Source organism: Colobus angolensis, unplaced genomic scaffold (assembly GCF_000951035.1).
Source record: "Colobus angolensis palliatus isolate OR3802 unplaced genomic scaffold, Cang.pa_1.0 Scaffold177, whole genome shotgun sequence".
NCBI classification, from domain to species: Eukaryota; Metazoa; Chordata; class Mammalia; order Primates; family Cercopithecidae; genus Colobus; species Colobus angolensis.
In genome coordinates, this window is record NW_012114899.1 from 1,431,256 (window position 1) to 1,447,269 (window position 16,014).

Consider the following 16,014-nt stretch of genomic DNA (forward strand, 5'->3'; position numbering starts at 1 on the left):
TCTGTATTTCTCTTTTGTTTCCTCTGATAATTACCCAGGTTACTTCAAATCATTCTGTACTAATTTAGAAGACCCTGTCTGTGATAGGGAGTGTCTCTGTCTTAGAAAAAAAACTGAAAGAGGGCCAGGTGCAGTGGCTCATTCCTGTAATCCCAGCACTTTGGGAGGCTGAGGCAGGAGGATCATGAGGTCAGGAGTTTGAGACCATCCTGGCTAACACAGCAAAACTCTGTCTCTACTAAAAATACAAAAAATTAGCCGGGCGTGATGGCACACGCTTGTCGTCCCAACTACTCAGGAGGCTGAGGCAGGAGAATTGCTTGAACTGGGGAAGCAGAGGTTGCAGTGAGCCGAGATTGCACCACTGTACTCCAGCCTGGGAGATGGAGTGAGACTCTTAAAAAAAAAAAGAAAAGAAAAAAAAAACACTACAAGAAAATTAGGGAGAGACTGTTTCAAATTTCCACTGCAAGCCAGTGCTGGGGATAGAGTTAATTTCTAAGCTCATTCTACTCTAAAAAGCACTCTACATTTTTACCTCATGGCCTCTTTCTCATCTATTTTCCTCTAGTAAAGCATTTTGTAATCAACATAGAAATATGATGAGAGTTATAGCTAAATGGCTAAAGTTTATGCACACTTGCTTGGTATTACTCTAAGCACTTTATAATTTCTGATCTAATTATTAAAACAACCCTGACTTTACAGAAGAGGAAATAGTCACAGAGTTCAGTAATTTGCCTAGAGTTAAACTGTAGCAAGTAGTGGAGCCAGAATTTGTATCCAAGCATTCCAGGTCCAGAGCCTTCTGCTTTAACATGTAATTTGTCTCTCACTCTGCTATGCCAACACCACAGGTCAGAGCTTTGGATCCTTGGGTTTTAGGAAATCCTTTGCAATTCTGAGTTACTAAATTATTATAGAAAGGATTTAACTTTACAGCTGTTTTTAAATGTCAGAGAAAACTAAGAGTTTCCAGGCATTATACGTTTTTCTCTTAAAATATCTTAAGGGTTCATATAATGGCATTTCCTGCATGACGTTAATTCAAGTCAATGCACCTGTTAAATATCTGTGAAATAATGAGAAAACTAGACATGGATGAATTAGTATCTTGCAAGTGTGATACTCAAATGACTTTATTGACAAAATTCTCTAATAAGTTAATTATTCCTTAAAGATCGGACAAATACCTGCTACTCATGTCCCTTATATCACCCCCAAGTTACTTGTGACACTTCCTCCCTGGATCATCTGCTCTTGACATCTTCTCTTCCCCATCATCAAAACTTGCTTCCCACAAGGCTTTGCCAGGCTAGTTAGTCTGTTAAGCGATTTTAGTCTCTATCGCTCACACCCTACATCCCAACTAATTTGTATTTTAACAAAACTTATGGAAACAAACTCTTATTCTAAATGAATAACTCTATTCAGGTTGGTGGAGCTGCTATTTGGGGGCATCTGAGTCTCAATTTAAAGTTCTAAATTAGGTCAGTTTAAATATGGGGCTCCCTTAGCAGATACAGACCTAGCAGCCCAATTATTTTTTCCATGGGGAAAACGGTATGTCCTCCAGGTAGGAGGTGCTATGTCCTCTTCAGACACTAACAGAATTTGAGTGTGAGGCAACCAAGTCATTTATGACAATTACTTTGTATTTTCAGCAATGTCTCCATGGTTTATCCTGTCACTATGTTCATGGTGCCTGTATTAGCCCGTTCTCACATCACTATAAAGGAATACCTGAGACTGGGTAATTTATAAAGAAAGGACGTTTAATTGACTCACAATTCTGCATGGCTGGGGAGGCCTCAGGAAACTCATAATCATGGTGGAAAGCAAAGGGGAAGCAAGCTTGGGCCTTCTTACATGACAGCAGGAAAGAGAAGTAGCGTGTTCAGGAGGAAAGTCGAACACTTACAAAACCACCAGATCTCATGAGAATTCACTCATTATCATGAAAAAAGCTGGGGGAAACCACCCCCATAATCCTATCACTTCCCACCAGGTTCTTTCCTACAGGTCTAAGGATTGCAGTTCAAGATGAGATTTGGGTAGGGACAAAAAGCTAAACCATATCCATGCCTGTGTCTGCATGTATTTCCTCTGTGATGTGGGCCTCTCAGTCTCTCCAAGTCACAGAATGGGTCTCCTTAGTTAAAGGCTACGTCTCTGGCTACGTCAGTTCATGAGTCTGGGCACAGCAAGGAAGGTGAGACTTCGAGTGAATGCAGTATTCCTCTGTAACCACAGGGGTTCTAGTAATTCATCTCTCAGAATTTTCATAGAGAATCGGCCTGAATTAGACATGCTATACAGTGGGAAGTGGTACAATGGAAAAGTCCTCCCCTGAGGGCTCGGGTTCTGCCCTTGGGTTGTCATTCTAACAAAAACCTAACTTGGGGAAGCCAACTTGCTTTTCTCTGTCAAATAAAGGATCTCAAAAGTTTTCTTCTAGTTCTAAGCCTCGATGCTTCCCAGTGTTCCATTTGTCCTTTGTTCGCAGGGTGGCCTGTGCCAGACTGCCTGGAGGCCCTCCTACACCACTTACTAGTGGTGTGACCTGGGGCAAGTTTCTCTGTGTCCCTAAGCCGTAGTTGCTTTACGGGAAAAATGGAGTAGCAATAGTACCCATTCCGTAGAGTGATGGAGGATTAAATGAGTTAACCTATGTGCCTGGCATGTGGCAGGATGTAACAGGATCTAAGGGCTTTTATTAACATCAGCGTTATCATCATCATAGAGTGCCAATTATAATTAGTTGGTAATAAATACGTGAATGGCGAGGGGTTGTTAGGGATCTTCAGAAAAGAAGGTTAGAAAGAGGATTCCTGAGATGAACATCTATATGTGTCAACACACTTTTCCCCCCAAGGAACCAGATTTTGATTTCTGACTTCCATTGCAAAAAGTCAGAGGCATTAGGGTTTAATTACACCTAATAATTTAAAGTACTATTTAGTTTATGCTGAAGGCCCCAGCTGGAAAGATAAGCACTAAGTAGAATCCCAATAGAAGAGCTGGATAGAAGAATACTAAAATCAATCGAAATAAAAAATTTCATTTGTACACAACGCTTTGCCAGTCCCCTGACAGGCAGGTAGGAGATTTTATAAACCTCTGTTCCTTTATATCTTTCACTGTGTTAGTTACAGCATCTGGACTGAGTTGTAATTACATCTTTTTAGGGCTATGTTCTTCTAGGTCCCATACGGGAGTGGTTCTTCTCTCACCTTCCACATGAACCCATATGTCTGCTCTTCACTGTTTTTATTTACCTCTTTTTCTTTCTTTCTTTATTTTTTTTTTTGAGATTGTGTCTCACTCTGTTGCACAGGCTGGAGTGCAATGGCATGATCTAGGTTCACTGCAACCTCCGCCTACCAGATTCAAGCGATTCTCCTGCCTCAGCCTCCCAGGCAGCTGGGATTATAGGCACCCACCACCACGCCTGGCTAATTTTTGTATTTTTCTAGAGACAACATTTCACCATATTAGCCTGACCTCAGGTGATCTGCCGACCTCGGCCTCCCAAAGTGCTGGAATTACAGGCATGAGCCACTGCGACTGTCCTCATCTAACCTCTTAATTGATAGACACATTAATGTCCAGTGAAGATGTTGAAGGCCCACTCCCTAATCATCATTGTGCTACATAAACAGAGTTGGGCTTATAAACGTTAGGTGGGAGCATCTTTCAGTTAATCAGATTTGTACAATTGGAATGGTGAATATTGACACAGTTACCTTGAAGAAACTAGGCATACTGAATTGACATCAACTATGAAGAAATTTGCCATTAAAAATCTATATAAGTACTATATGAAAAGCTTTATAAACTAGAATATCCTATAGAAATAAGGTATTGTAGTTAGTTCTACTACTTCAACCTAGAGATTTTTAAATCAATTGGGCATCCTAAAGCAATGATTATTTTTTAATTGCTGGAGGAAGGAAAGGCATCACTACATCATTGCAAGTGAGATTTTATAGAATTACAAACTAATCTGCTCACTTAGACATTCTGTCTGCCTAAATTGTCATGAGCTAATTCTCTTTAGTCATGTTATGTCTGGAGCAGAGCATTGCACCTAACTGTGCAAATCAGAGGGATTTATGTTACATCCTTATTAATATTTCCCTCTTAATATTACCAGGGACAAATTCCTATTGAATAAACAAACTTGGAAAATGTTCTCCATGTGATTAATACATACATGCATAAAAGTCCACATATAAATCTATATAGGAAAAATATCTTAGCTTACATATGTTTAAAAGAAATCAAATTAGAGCTCTCAAGATACCAGCATGTTTTAGTCAAGACAATAATTTTTTTACAAAAGGACATGTTTTAATTTTTGGATTGCATCAATCAAAAATATCCAATACAAAATTTTAGTTTATTAAATTAAAAATTCTAAGTGGTCATTAAAACTGATAACCTAGGATGCACGTGGTGGCTCACACCTGTAATCCCAGCACTTTGGGAGGCCGAGGCAAGCAGATCATGAGGCCAGGAGTTCAAGACCAGTCTGGCCAACATAATGAAACCTCGTCTCTACTAAAAATACAAAAATTAGTTGGGCATGGTGGTGTGCACCTGTAATCCCAGCTACTCGGAAGGCTGAGGCAGTAGAATCACTTGAACCCAGGAGGCGGAGGTTCTGATGAGCTGAGGTTGCACCACTGCACTCCAGCTTAGGCAACAGAATGATATTCCATCTCAAACAAACAACAACAACAAAAAACTGATAACCTAGTTGGAGTATATTTGATGAAATAAAACAATGAACTAGCCTTCCTGGTTGAATCAGCAGCAAACATTTGTTAATAACTCTCCGGATTTTACAGGATCAGGCCAAGAAGCAGATGGGATACAGATTTCTAATATGGAATGTCACCGCAAGGGTGCTGCTCCTTTTCCAGATGCTTTTCCTGGGGGCAGTTGGATTGTGAGAGCTGCACTTTGCAGGAGCCTGGTTACTGTTTCTGTGAATAAGATAAAATAGTGTTTATCCTCTGTCGATCAATACTGTCTTGTTTGAACTTATTGAGTCATTTTAGAGACACATAAGGCAATGAAAACCATTGTGCAATAGTACCCACAGTACTACTCAGCTTTCTAAGGGATGACAATATTTGAAAAGACAGTTACTGAAACAAATTTTTAACATCAACTGCCTCCATGATGAAATAAGTATGCCCCGTGTCAGGGTGTCCCATGGGTTTGGGTGAAAAGGTGTTGGGGTTTTATAACTAAGAATTTTCTTCAGCAATAATCTCTAAAATAAAAAATATGCTCTGTGTGTGTGCTTTAATACTGAAAAAAATTACAGACTGACTTGCTCTGAATAAATGGAAGAGTGCTACTATTTGTGATTCATCAAAGTTTTTTTATGTACAGTTTATGATTTCAACTTTATTAGTATTGTTTTGACAAACAAGGCCTAATAGGTATTCTTGGGCAATTTTAGAAAATTTTTCTGGAGGTTGTTACAAATAGGAAAATGAAAAGGGAAGTGGGATTTTTGCTGAATTCTTAAGCACCTGGGACCACATTTCTCTCCTTTGCTTTATCATCTAATTTAACCTTCACAAAATACTGTGGGTCAGATCTTACCCCCATTTCACATTTGAGGAATCTGAGATTCAGAGGAGTCAAACAATATGCCCAAGGTCACAAACCTAGGGAGTTTTGCAATAGGCGTTTCCACTCAGCTGTGTCGAGGCAAAAAGCCTAGTGTTCTTTCTGTGATTAATTTTAAAAGTTTCTCAGATAGGCATAGTCCTATTTGGTGGAAGAAGATTAGACTCTAAAGTCCTTTAGATTTTTCAATTGTGATGATTTCAATTGATTCTCATTGTTATGAATGCTGGACATGGGCTATAAAAGCAATTTGTTCTTTCTTGTCCTGTATTCTGAGAAATACCAATTTTGAGAGATATTGATAGATGTTCCTGAAAGAAGATGTTCTGTTGTAAATTAAGCCCAGGAAGCAAAACATTGCCTACTCTCTTAGATAATTGTGATAAATGACAACATTTGCATGTGTCATGAGTCCCCAGTGCTTGAGGGTGTGATACAACGGTTACATGTTTGGGCTCTGGATGAGACCGCCAGACAAAGGAGCCTGGCTCTGCCACTTGCTAACTGAGTAGCTGAACCTGTTAGGTAACTTGTCTGTGCCTCCATTTTCCCATTTATAAACTGTTATAATAGTATCTACACCATAGAGTTGTTCTAAGAATAACATGAGATAATGCATGGAGAGAACTTAGAAGTAGACCCACTTGGACACAGGAAGGGGAACATCACACACTGGGTCCTATTGTGGGGAGGTGGGAGCGGGGAGGGATAGCATTAGGAGATATACCTAATGTAAATGACGAGTTAATGGGTGCAGCACACCAACATGGCACATGTATACATATGTAACAAACCTGCACGTTGTGCACATGTACCCTAGAACTTAAAGTATAATAATAAAACAACAACAAAAACAAAAAGAAAGAACAAAAACAAAACAAAAAAACAAAAACAAAACAAAACAAAAAAAAGAAGTAGACCTGATAATATAGTACTTCATAGATACTTGCTATCATCATTACTCAAAACACTCATGTGGTAACAAGCCCTGCTATAACTTTTCTAACACCATTTCCTCAACTTACTTGACAATGGAGTCACTTTTCTTTTGAGGCACATTCATTAACATCCACTGAATATAGTGCCGGAAATGTTGATATTTGAAATAACATAAAACCAGGTTGGTATTAGTGCAGTAGAAAATAAGAACTAAGTATTTATAGTGTTTTAATATCCATTATGTCATTTTATAATGTTTGCCCACAACAATATTTCTTTTCCTTGCCAGCTGTCTTCTTTTTTCCCTTAAAATCGATAAATAGTTAAACGGAACAGTAAGAGTTGTCTAAGATGGGCAGAGTCAATGTTAATCCAGAAAGTATGAACCTTATAAGTCATTTGTCTCTTTCTCTGTATTTAGCAGGGCAAAACCTTACTGCTTTGATAAATAGGTGATATCACTGTCATTTCCAGACCTATGCTCCCATTGCATGCTCCATAGCACACATTATAAAGAAAGTTTCAGAGCAGATCAACACATTTTTTGAAGCTCCTAAATTATAACTAGAGCTGAATTTACCAAAATATGCTCTACAGAACACTAATCCTGCACAATGTGCAAATAATGCTATGTTCTTCATCGTCTTGGAGAATTACAATACAAATCTGAAAATTCCTATAGTAAATAAACTCGTTTAGTTTGGAATCCATTCTTCTTGGAACTTACATAGGTAATCATGACAAAAAGTCAGAGAGTTTAGGGGGCTTCTGGTAGAAATGGGATATTTTTGGTAAATGTCCAGATTGATTTCTTTCTTTAAATACCATTATATTCTGGTTGTGAATAATGTTTTTAGAGTACAGAAAAAAATGTGAAAATACATCCACCTCAGCACAGTTGCCCAAATTGTGGAAACAATATAATAATTAGCCATTCCAAGATTGAGATATAACACACTCAAAACCAGTCATTTTCCATAATATTTTTTTGGGCCGGAATCAGAAGTGAATAGTTTAAACATTCCTTTGGTTAGCAAGATAATGGCAGGGGAAATCACAAGAGTTTACCAAGACTTTCTTTTTTATGGTGGTAGTAGCTCAGGAGATAATCGAATACATGAAGCCTAAAGTATGATAGGAATTACGACCCACACACAGAACTGAAAATCTGCCGGTGATGTTAAAACTGTTTCTTTTGTTAATTACATTTCTGTTTCTCAGGGTCCTAGGATCCGGACAGGCACTCAACCACAACTCTCCCTGCTGTCTGATTAGAGCTAAATAAACTTCTCACAACATTGGCTCCACTCTTGAACCTTCCGTGGTAAGTCTACAGAAATTTATTAAATCCTGGCAGCTATCTCATTTTGAGATTATACAATAATTCCAATCTATTCTTTTGTTTTCTGGTTGTTTCATTTGTCTAAAAACAAGCTAGATAATTCCTTGAATTAGGCTCGATAATAGAAGAAGGTAAAAGCTGTTTTTACTGCATTCCCACTGATACCACAATGCACAGTCCCACAGAGTTGAAATAGAAAAAAGCAAAACACATGGATCATACCTGAGTAATTTCAGAGATCCCCACCCGGAAAAGGTTTCCTTGATTATGGCGAATTCAACGTGTTACTCGGGTTATGCTCTAATCGTCATATCAAACTCCAAAGGTTCAGTGGCTTTAGGTTTGGTTTACAATTCCTGGGAGTTAAACTTTAACTCACCCTGTCTCTTGCATCCATGCAGCCCTTTGACCAGATAATTGGGTCACTACAGCCCAGATATAATCTACTAAAACTATCTTTGCTCTTTGTTTACAAAATTAAAATAAATATTGTAAAAATATTGGGGTAAATATTATTTTGACGATATTTTATTGACTTATACGATATATTTAAAAAGTAAAACTCACTGCAATTTGGTACCTAAGCTTTTCTTTATGTTAGTTCCTTTGTTTTTTACTATGCCAAAGTGATATTATGGCTAAGGTAATTTAGGAGAATATTTCTTTGTTTTACACTTTTTATATCACTGTATTACATGGAGTAAAGTATAGAGTTTTAGGTCAAGTACATTGATAAATGCTGGCTTATAAACAGAAAACACACGAAGCATTTATAAAACAAAGTAGATAGATTTAGGCCAGATCAGGTTGGGGAAAGCGTACTTCTTTGTATACAAGCTGCTCATTTAGATTTTAAGAGGGGGCCACTCTGTGAGAAGCACAATCAGCTACAAACTGGGGTTATATGATAGCCGATGCTATTGTTCATTGCCTGAAATCTCAGTGCTAACTGAGTTTCTTGAAAAATAGAGAAATGGTATTTTCAGAAATACAAACTCTATCCTCTAAGTTCTCTGGTAAGAGCTGTAGTCTACACAAGAAATCCCTAAGGGTAATAAAGCCCAGTTTTAAAAAAGGAAGAAGAACCAAAACCTTCCTAATTTTGAGTAAGTTTTGGTTGAAGAGTTTGGAAACTACACATTCCAAAACTAGAATTAAAGGATACCCCTACTTGCCTTTAGTTCTAGTAAGAAGAGTCTAATTTTCTAGGAACCAACTATTAGGGGAGCATTTTTGTCTATAGAAAAGCACAGAACAAACAATCCCTGTATAATATAGACGCAAAGGAAGATCCATCAATTAAGCACATCTGTGAATACATAAGAGAAGTGATGAAAGATACTGTTGAAATGCTAGTTCTGCTTACAGTTTTTAGTTCTCAAACATGAAATTATTTCAGTTCTCAAACATGAAATGATTTATCATTTTCCCATAGCTATGGATGACAGGGTTTAACAAAAACATCCCAGGAACAATTGTTTAACCCCAGAATTGCTCCCCTGATGTTAGACCTTGAGAAAGCATTTATGCCCCACCCAGCTAGATAGCTGAATGAGGGACACATCCCTCTACTTCCTTCTTGGGAAGGGATTCCCTCATAAAGTAGACCTGTTGGTTTCCTAGTGAAAGCTCAGTCTGGGGTTGCATGGTTCCCAGTTGAGTGGGGAATTCTTACTTTGAGTTTGCCTGGTACAACAAAGAATTGTTGATATTGTAAGATGGACAGTTTTGGGAGGGTTTCCTTTACTGTTTTTTGTGATAGGTGCTTAGATGGTGGTAAGTGGAGATAAAGAAAGGAAAGCTAGGATTTGTAGGTATCTAAGGAGAACATCAAAACCCAACTGGTAAAAAGAATGATATTAACTAGTGTCTCAGTTCATTCAGGTTACTATAATAAAATACCATACAAGGCTGGGTGCGGTAGCTCATGCCTGTAATCCCAGCACTTTGGGACGCCGAGGCGGGTGGATCATGAGGTAACGAGATCGAAACCATCCTGGCCAAAATGGCAAAACCGTGTCTCTACTAAAATACAAACAAATTAGCTGGGCGTGGTGGTGCACACCTGTAGTCCCAGCTACTTGGGAGGCGGAGGCAGGGGAATCACTCGAACCCGGGAGGTGAAGATCTAAGTGAGCAGAGACCGCACCACTGCACTCCAGCCTGGGCAACAGAGCGAGACTCCATCTAAAAACAAAACAAAGAAAACAGAAACAAAACCATACAATGGGTAGCTTCAATAACAACCACTTGTTTCTCATAGTCCTGGAGGCTGGAAATCCAAAATCAGGGCGCCAGCAGGACCCTCTTTTTGGTTATGTCCTTACCTGGCCTTCATTGGTGCATGCATGCAGAAATAGAGATTTCATGTCTTCTCCTTTTTAAAAATAAGGGCATTAATCTTATCATGAGGGACTTAGCCTCATGACCTACTCCAACCATAATTACTTCCAAAAGGACCTATTTCCAAATACCATCACATTGGGAGTTAGGGTTTCAATATATTCATTTTAGGAGGAACACAAACATTCAGTCTATTGTAACCAGTTATTAAAAATATGTCAGTTTCTTATTTGATGGATCCTGGCATTCAACAGGGCAGGACTACAATCGCTTTAACCCAAAATCTGATGATTTTGGTAGGACAATTCATATATTACTCCTAAAAGCCAATCGTAGTAATGAATTCGGTAGTAATGGATTATTAGGTTATTGCTTCCTGTTTTTATTGCTTTTGTTTTTTAAACCATTTTGTTACAAGGATAGGAATACATTGATCAGGAATAAAAATAAAAACAATGAATCAGCCTTTCTTCTTCTGAGGGCTACTTAGAGAGAAAGTCTGTGGCCCTGGAACACAGAAACCAATTGATCAGAATGAGATCCAATTTATGACCTTGATCTCATCAGTCTAATCAAGAGAGCTAACTGTACCCAGGATGGCAAGGCTTGCCTTTACGTTGTAAAAATAAACCCAGCTTAGATAGTGGCTGGTAAATGTGAATTTTCTATTACTCTATTATACAAACAATTACTGAGACACTTCTCTCTGCTAAGTGTTGCATTAAAAAGGTGACTACTTAAAATGAGATTTGAGTCTATTAGTAGGCTATAAAATCAATAAAGTGGGTTGTATCTAATGTGTTAAAATAGAACAGAAAATAGCAAGTGAATTGCATCTGGAAAGGGTAATATTATTTAGAAAACTTTTTTTTCTAATTATGTGTCTATCTGTGTGTATTGGTTATGAAGTAAACTTTATTTTTGACTGTGGATCACAATTTTAAGTATTTGGAAAATATTGTGCTAGTCTTAAGGGATTCAGTGGTTAACAGACCAGATACAAGATACACATATTAATTATAGTTGTAATAAGTGTTATGAAGGAGAAGTACAGAATACTAAACAGAACACAAAACATAGGGACCTAACCTCATGTAGGGCTGGGTGGGTTGGGATGTACTTGAGGAAAGCCTTCCAGAACACAAGACATTTAAGCTGAGACTTGAAGGATGTGTAGATGGGAAGTGGGCGTTCTAGTGAATGGAAATAGCTCACATGGATGCCCGGAGTTCGCATGAGTTTGGCACATTCAAACAACTGATAGAAGGTCGGTTGTGAAGGGCAAGAGGGAAAATGATGGGGACAGTGACTGGAGTAGGTAGCTAAGTCAGATGATTCATAAAGGGCCATCATGAGATTCCCAGCATTATCCTGGGCCAATGGGAAGTCACTGAAGCATGTGAAGAAGGGGAGCCACATGGATGGACTATTTGTATAGATTCTGGGTGTAGAGTGGAGAATAAATTGCCATGGGATAACATTGCCTGCCTCTCTCCTTTTTTTTTTTCTTGGTTATCTTAGAATAATTTTACTCATGTACATATTCAAGTAAATTGGTGATTTGAACTTGAAGGAGGCAAAGCATCTAAAAGAGACCAGTAAGAGGGGAGGTGGTACGTGATGGTAGTTAAGATTAGGGTGGTGGCTCTGGGAAGAGAGGAAAGTAGACATGGCACATGAAATGTGTAGAAGGTAAATCATCAAGAGGATGTGGGAAATGAGGGGGGCATGACATCTAAAGGGCAAGTCTCAAATTACTGAATGTGGCCATTGGCTGGATGGTGATTCTATTTGCTGAAATGAAAATGCTCAAAAAGGAAAAGACTTACAAAAATAGGCTATACCAGGTCCTTAGTAAGTACTCATTCAGTGGTTGCAATGATCAATCATTCATATATGAAATATTTGGCTTATGGATTTCAACAAATCTTGCTTTCACTATCAGACTACATTTAGGTAAAAATAATTAATTTTTGCTGGCGAAGGTCAAACATAAAGCTTTTAAAAAAACTATAATATAACTAAAAGTCAAAGATTACCAAGAATAAGAAGCTTCCTTCCCTGCCACCATCCTCCTTGCCCTGGCTCAATAAAAATATCTCTTCTGGGTGGATCACGAGGTCAGGAGTTCAAAACCAGACTGGCCAAGATAGTGAATGCTGTCTCTACTAAAAATACAAAAATTAGCCAGGCATGGTGGCTGGTGCCTGTAATCCCAGCTACTTGAGAGGCTGAGGCAGGAGAATTGCTTGAATCTGGGAGGTGGAGGTTGCAGTGAGCCAAGATCACACCACTGTACCCTAGCCTGGACAACAGAACAAGACTCCATCTCAAAAAAAAAAAAAAAAAAACTTCACTGATTTCAATCTCCTCAGAATTCAACATTCCATTTTTGAGTGTTTAGTGGGTGGCTGGGGGTATTGAATTCACTGGAAGGGAGCATTTCAAAGAATTGAGGGGGCCACATTAGACACACTGAGTAGTGCAAAAGTCTCATTCTCTTTCCTTGCCTATTGACTAGAAAGTACTCTGATCTAGGAGTCAGGACCTTAGCACTTCAATCCCAAGACACTATGACTTATGAGCTACTTAATCTTGAGCAAGTTTCTGCCCCTTTTCTGAGTCTGAGTCCTTGCCTTTCATGGGGAAAATAACTACATCCCTTATCTACCTCATTGATTGTTGAGAGGGCCAAGGGAATTGATATATGTAAAAATGACTTGAAAATAATAGAGTACCATGTATTTACAGAGTGGGATGATTACAAAGTGGATTAGATCTGTAGCCTTTGAGGTGATGTCAGTGCAACTTCTTGTTTTGATCTGTGAAATAAGAACTTCTAGGATTTATGCCTGTTCCTTTGGAGATTCATAACATTTCAAACCTAAATGCTCAATGCTATTCTTAATGCTTGGAAGACTTTAGAAGACAGCAGAATTTGATTCAGTGGGTTAGAATTCATCTGTTCTTTTAATGTCTTATCCCAGAGTTTTAGATTTTTGAAAATGTATTGGTTTTGTAACTAGAGCCATCTAGTGTTGAGTTGATTAAACATACACACAGGTACACACACACAGGTATACACACACACACACATACACACACACTCTCTCTCTGTCTCTCTCTCCCTCTCTCTCTCTCTCTCCTTTGTTTTGTGCTTTAGGAAATTGCATCTTGTTCTCCTGGCATGTTAGTTGGTGTTTTAGTATAACATAATTGTAGCATCAGATGAGAACTTAAAAATTAATGTAAAGTCCTGGCTACATCTAAAAACCGTAACAGTGGGATGCTAGCCTGGCCCTGACCTTTCACCCTGACTTAAGTACCTCCCACCTTTCCTTGTTCCTTTTCATCCTTACTCCTTTGTTTAATGAATGTTCTTGAAATTAGAATTTTTAAATGTGGTCTTGTTTGTTTTTTTAAAGAAATATTATTTAGCTCGACCAACATAAATGCAAATACTGATTTTGTGTAAAAGAGCAACTTTAGAAAAAGAAATCCAGTTACCAAATATGGTGTATTCCTTTTAGTCATGTTAGAAAATACAGATCATTGGGTCTTTAATCTGTACTAGAATCTGCCCCATTCTCTTTACTGTAAATAAACAAATTCTCACAGAAAAATCTGCACTAGCTTTTATATAATGACCTGAGAAAAAGTTATCAAATAACCTCTCTTTTAATAATCATGTCATTACCTATTTCTATGAGTTAATTTTACCAAGTTTTGATAGAAAGAGATATATTCTTTTCAAAAGGTAGGGGACACTGGAGGAAGCAAAGTTAAAAGAAGTATACACATGTGTTTGTGTGTGCACCACACACACATTGGACAGATGACTAACAAATGACTCTGGGAAGCTAACTATGGCAATTTAGGCGTATTCTTTCATTTTTTTCCCAATAAAAACTAGATGTAGACACTATAATTGTCAGAATTTAAATCAGGACTAATTCATCAAATCCATACTTTCTATATCCAAGTAGAAAACATTTATCAATAAAATAAAAAGGGCATTTTTTTTCTGATTTTCTCAATAAATACTAGAATAACTTGGGAGTTAAGAGTAACAAAAGTGGAATAGTGAAATGCTAATTGTATGCATTCACACATTTTCAAATGGAAAAAAAAAGAAATCTGAAACTAATGGCAAGATTTTTGTGAAAAGAATATTAACCTTTCAAACAAAACTGAGGCTATGTTTGAGGAGCCAAATTCTCAATTTGTGTTATTTGTAGCTTATACAAAATGGAAAATAATCTTTCAAATGTGCTTTGCAGTTTCCATTATACTTTCAGTGGATCTTAACAACAATCATGTCAGTATTAGAAGCTGGTAGAGTATAATGTTAAAAAGCATGGGTTTTACAGCCCGGTTACTTGGGTTAATATCCCAAATCAACTACTCACTGGTTACCTACTTTCAGGCAAGTCACCTCACTGTCAAAGCATCTATTTTCACATCTAGAAATGGGGATAATAATAGCGCCCACTTCGAAGAGTTCCCATGAGACTCAGAGGAGAGATGTGATGGCAAGTGTTTAGTCCAATGACAGATTCATGTTAAATGTTTACCTGTATTTGGAAGAGTGGGGAGATAGGAGGGGGATGAGGGATGAGATATTACTTAATATTACTTAATGAGTACAATGTACACTTTTTGGGTCATGGTTACACTAAAAGGCCAGACTTAACTCTATGCAATATATTCATGTAATGGAACTGCATTTCTACCCCTTACATTTAACAAGAAATAAAAAATATTCACCTATATTAATTTTATATTAATCAGTTTTAAAAGGAGTCTTGAACATTAACTGTGTTTCTTCCATTATCCTAGCAAACAAAAATGAAACTGTGATTCCATGTGGTCTCAAAATACACTGGCCTGAAAACCATAGGGTTTTCTGTCACAAGGTCTAAGCCCATCTGCATGGTTTGGTTAAAAACATCACGTATTTACACTATGGAGTGTTTTGGGCTTTGTGCTTTGAGCTTCATAGATCACTTTGGAAATTAAGACATTGTTATATGTATTTGTATTTTATCCTTATATCAACTCTGGAAAGTAATTAGAGCAGGGGGTGCAATTTCTTCTGTTTTGAAGAAGAGGAGGAGACTCTGTTTTGAAGAAGAGGAGATAATGAGGTTAAATGTTTTGTGCAAAGTATTCTCACACCAGGAACCAGGTTGGGATACAGAAAAGCATACAGGCTTTGGCCCTCGACTGACTAAGAGGCCTTGGAAGGTATCTTAACGTCTTTGAATATCAGTGTTCTTATTTGTAAAGTAGGGCTATTTATCTCCAAGTTGCATTTTTAAAAATAATTAAATGATCTATGTGTTTGTACCATAAGTGAGCTGTGTGTGTAAAATATATATACACACACATACATATATACATTTTACATCTGTGTGTGCACACACACACACACACACACACACATAGAGACACATATAAACACACCTTGCCAGTTCTGTTTCTCTGGAGAACCCTTACTAACACAGCTTTCTAGATCATAGAATATTCCAGTTGAAAGTAGGAAAGCCTGTCTTCTGATTCTGTTTTACGAATGTGGAGAATCACTTGGAGAGGTGAAATGATACAGCTGGGCATACTGCTCTCTAAAGCCTCACTAAGAGCACTTTGCTAGTGATTTTTGGCACTAGGAAAGTGGGAAACGGGCCCAGGTAGGTTATGACTGTAGCATGAGGAACCCCAGCACCCAGAGGATGAACTAT

General features: G+C 37.9%; 1 protein-coding gene across 2 annotated transcripts in view; it reads right to left on the minus strand.

Moving 5' to 3' along the window:
• Window positions 1-8,247, minus strand: part of A1CF (APOBEC1 complementation factor) — an 83,781-nt gene extending 75,534 nt beyond the window's left edge. The window contains exon 1 of one of the 2 annotated variants that reach the window (XM_011938755.1): window positions 8,153-8,247. The gene's annotated coding sequence lies outside the window, so the exon portion shown is untranslated. The remainder of the gene's footprint in view (window positions 1-8,152) is intronic. The other variant, XM_011938753.1, reaches the window with a different exon arrangement.
• Between the last annotated feature and the right edge of the window lie 7,767 nt (window positions 8,248-16,014).